We start from the raw sequence: 5,056 nt of genomic DNA, 5'->3' as shown, positions 1-5,056 counted from the left end.
GGTAGAAGATTTCTTCTCAAATTAGTTGTAATTAAACTAACAAAATTAGATAATTCTTAATTGTATCGTCACTTTAATTTATGTGTGGAAATAATATTTAAATACTTCTTTATTAATTAAAAGAATTTAACAAATAAATCTTACTGCATTTATCAAGCGTAATGAAGTAAAAACACAGGTAGTCCTCTTTTTCACAAGAGATTTTTCGTACATCACACTGTTGACATCTACAGGGTTTCCCAAAGGGCTCCATACGGTGACATAAATCAAGTATACCAGTAGCCGATTAAATAAAACCATTAAACACTGTTAGTTGGTCATTCGTTCGTGCCTGATCAATGGGCTGGCCACCATGCTGTGTTTTGACGTTTTTTTTATGTGTCTAACAAAATGCAGTTTACACATAGGAAGTCCTGTTAGAAATTATCCCATTGGCAGATCACCAATGTGTTCCGTTTTCTTACATCGTCAATCCACTAACACAAATCTTAAAGCTGACATTTTGTTTTGTAAAATTTTTTTGTGATTGTTCGTCTCGGCTATTTTGGACCATGTCTCTTGTCACCCGTATAGTCCAACCTACAATGGAATTGATAACAAATAAATAAATTCTTTGTTACCTGCTGTTCAACTTTCATTCATCACCATCTAGAAATACCCTAGCAAGTGGGTCTCGTTTAAAATAATCATCACGTAATATTTTGGTAGTAAGCTCTATAATGTTATTACTATAATTTTTCATCTCAACCTTATTATTTTAGTGTTTATATTAATTGAAACCTAAAGTTATGCAACGTGTTAAGTTTTCAAACACCACAATTACGTTTTGAATTGTGGCACCACGAAGAATGTGTAGTAGCTACAGGATTTCGCTGCAAAAAAGTCAAAAAAGAATTCCATTAATTTAAATTTTAAGTGATGCTTTTGTGATTTAAATTGCTTTACAAATAGCCAAATGAATACATGATTTATGACGATGAAAATCGATATACAGCTGTGAATATAAAAAATACACATGTTTGGCGCACAGATCTGTTACTTGTCCTTTATTTTACATTATTATTTGTTTTTTATATATCAGAATTAATTTTGAGAGTGTTTTCTGTATGTTTATCCCATAACCGCATCTATTGTTTTGCACCTCTATACTGGTGTATTATTGCGCTGCAGTTTTCAAATTGAAGACATGCGTATCCACTCACTTTCGAGAACGAAGTTAGTTATTTAAAAATAGAAACTTTGGACGCCGGAGGCCACGATTAACTAACTTCTCGTCTGGACCCGAAAATACGTGATTTTAATCCAAAATTTTTATTTCAGAGCCTTGCTCATCCAAACGGACAACGAGACAAAGGCACTTTCATTTGTTATTCATGTTGTTTAGAATAAAATGAATAATTAAGTAATGTTATCATAAAGTAAGTTATGAACAACATCTCGTTGACAGAAGAGAAATCTTATTTGTCTCTGAAGACTTCTATTGAGAAACTTATTATCTCCTAAATGATTTGGGGGAACAATAAGTTTGTAATTGAAAACGGTCCATTTCGGTCTGGAAGGACATATGTTAAGACTGATTTAAAGAGAGAGAGAGAGAGAAAAAAAAGATTTTTCATAAAGACACATTTAACATGTATTGTCTGTAAGAGAATATATTTTGTCTTTATTCCGTTTAAGAAACTCTGCAATACGTTACTAAATGTAATTATGAAATAAAAGAACTGGACTTATTCCCATAGTAAAATAATCTATGCCACTGAATTTTCAATATATGTGTTTTAAGTACATGAAAAATTGAGCTGTGTTCCCATTATAACTTATTTTACTACGTGTAGGCCTATATTACAGACTACAAAATTTAATGTTAATCAATAATTTCTTACCAATAGAATGTTCAGTAATGAATTGATAAAACTTGTTGACGTCTGCAGAAAATGTAATAGTGTTAGTCCACTAGCATTCGTTATTATAACCATACCTCTGAGTTCGATGAAAATTTAATATGAGGTCGAAGGTAAGCATCATAGCACGAATTACATTTGTTGCATTTGCAACAGAAGTATCCTATTTACCTAAGGAAATCAATTGTTCAATATGAGAATATGGCTTACAAGCATAGTCAAAAGTGTAATTATATTTCAATTTAATATAAAAGTTTTATGAATTTTCTCGTATTTTATTTTGGGTGAAACCTGAAAAATGTTTGCTGTAATAAGTATTATTAAAAAACTGTTCTTCTACAATACGAAGAATCATCTCTGACATAATATTTAACTAAAAAAATACCTCATAAAAATAAAAACAAAAAAGTATTAATGTCTAATAATTTACAATAGTACTTATTATTAAAAAACTCTGAGGGGTGACTTTTTACAATTGTTTATTGACGAAATCAGTGCATTTGTGATGACAAGTTTTGAGAATTTATTATGTAAATTTTCTATATATATAAACGAAAAAATGTGTAACATTGTTATTTTTAATTTTGAAACTAAATCTAGTAATTTTATATTCATGTGAGAGCCAAAAGAGGTGAAAATATTTTGTTTAATTTTTTTTTTCGAGAGAGAAATTTAAGGAGACAAAATGGGGAAAAAAAGTATTAGAGACAATTAAAACTGTTTCCCACGGACTTATTTCCTTGTTGAAGGTGACACATTGAATGCTTCACCTGAAACCGATTGACAATTTGACTATTGTCTCCGATGTACTAAAATTCCTAACCTTCAAATGCTACCTGCACCGCTTCCTAAAAAAAAGACAGACAGACAAATAGACAGACAAAATAAACTTTATTTCTCCCGACACCGCTAGGCACAGTCGGGGTAGAAATACATGGAATACATTAGTGTTACATTTTGAGCATAAGAAGCGACAATGTGAATGATAATGAAATAAAAAATAAAAATATAGAAAACAAAAAAAACAAAAACGCGAAAATATACATCAACTAAAAAAAACATTTCAGTAGATGAGTCAATGTGTTTTGACAATTATAATGACCGTAAAACAGCCTAAACAGAATCCGCGTATAAACAGAGGACCAGGTGACAAACACTGAACAGATCTTATGCAGCAACTTACTCACAGTAAGTATATAAGAGCTCCTGTGCTCAGATAAAACAGATGAAATGTCAGTAGTAGTGGTTTGAGTAGCACTGATCACAAAATTAATTTCATGAGACATACTGATCACAAATTTAAATTAATTATTAAATGTTTTTATAAATTTGAATTAAATTAATTTTATTTTAACAATATTTGATCACAAAATTAATTTTCTAATTACAAATTTGAATTAAATTCATTTTATTTTGACAATAAGGTAAAGTTTCTGTATTAATTATTAAATGGATAAAAATTTATTGAGTAAGTTAAAATGATTCAATTTTTGCAGGCTGGTAACTAAATTTCTTTTTAAAATATATCAACTAGATATATACTTGCAATTCATCGTGTTGAAACTTCTAATGAAAAATTACTTTTTATTTTTACTTAAATTTAAAAATATCGCGGTTGAGAATATTTCAGTAAATTTAAAACATGACAATTTGAAATAATATTTTATTATTAGAAAATAAGTTGCATTGGTAATTTTTAAAATAAAAATTTGTCGAGTAAATTAAAACACAACAATTTGAAATAATGTTATAACAAAAAGACAAAGTTTAATATATTCTTTCTAATTATTAATTTGCAATAATAAATTTTACAATTTGTTCTAATATAGAAAGTAAATTAAAACGGGACAACTTGAAATAATAATATAACAGTAAGGCAAAGTTTAATATATTCTTTCTAATTATTAAATTAATTTGCATTAATAATTTTTACAATTTGTTCTAATACAGAAATAGTTCAATATAATAATTATTTAAATTATATTTCTTACTTATTTATTAAATACCTATACAATGTATTCATTTTGAAAATAGCTATTTTTTGTTTAAGAATTGTTCGTAAGATAGAATATTGCAAAAAGAACATTTCTTTTTAAAATATTTGTGGTAATAACAATTTTTTAAAATATTATCCAATCTTAGACATCCAAAGAAGTTCGATGTCTAAATAATTGTATTTGCATTAAGAGAATAAAAATTTCTATCTGTCCATTTTTTGCCAATATTTGAGGATTTAGGTACTCCCAACTTTTCAATGTCAAATGATGGAACTTTTTATGTTATATATTGTTTCGGTTAAGTTTAAAAAATTAAATTTGCCCTCTCTTGTATTATATCGTACTTTTTATATAAATTAAATAAAATTTCATATACCTTACTATGAAAATTTCCAACATCCAAAATTATATTTTTTGTATGATAAATACAGCTCATGAAATTCACAAAATTAATTTTTCGAGTAAGATTACAAATTATTATTTAATTTAATTAATACATTTTTATAATTTAAGTACATTTCGAGTAAATTAAGATCACAAATAATTTTTCAGGATATAAATAATTTGTCGTGTAATAGTTTTATTGTCAATACTGAAATTAATTTTCTTGATTGATATTCAGGTACACAAAATAATATAACATTGAAATTATTTTGAAAAGGTTTTTAGGTTACAGTTTATTTAAGTGTTTCCACTGTTTTCTTCAGTTTATCTAAAGTAAGACATATTTCTGCATGTAAGTGCAGGAATAAAGTTTCGCGACGGCTGATGATAATTCTCGATTTAATTTTTGATATTTTGGAACTCGTCAATAAATTGTTGGTCAGGTTTTTGGTAACCAGAAACAAAATTCCAGTTTAAGTAATCTTGTAATTTGCTTAGAGTTGTGGTTTTTAATTTTTGGTATTTTAAAACCTAACTTGGTATTTTATATCTAACTTATGTATGAAGAGGATAATAAAATTATCTGAAAGAGGTTGGAATTTGGCAACTTTATTCCAATTAAATTTTAAGTAAATTAATTTTTCAAGAGAAATCTTGATCACAAAATTAACTTTAGATGTCCATTAAATTAAGATTACAAATAATTTGTGGTGTTTAATTTTTTTTTCAGATTATAAATTATTTTCAGTTCAGAAATTTCTCGGGTAAATTACA

Source organism: Centruroides vittatus, unplaced genomic scaffold (assembly GCF_030686945.1).
Source record: "Centruroides vittatus isolate TY-2023 unplaced genomic scaffold, ASM3068694v2 scaffold_2931, whole genome shotgun sequence".
NCBI classification, from domain to species: Eukaryota; Metazoa; Arthropoda; class Arachnida; order Scorpiones; family Buthidae; genus Centruroides; species Centruroides vittatus.
This window is presented reverse-complemented; position numbering follows the sequence as displayed.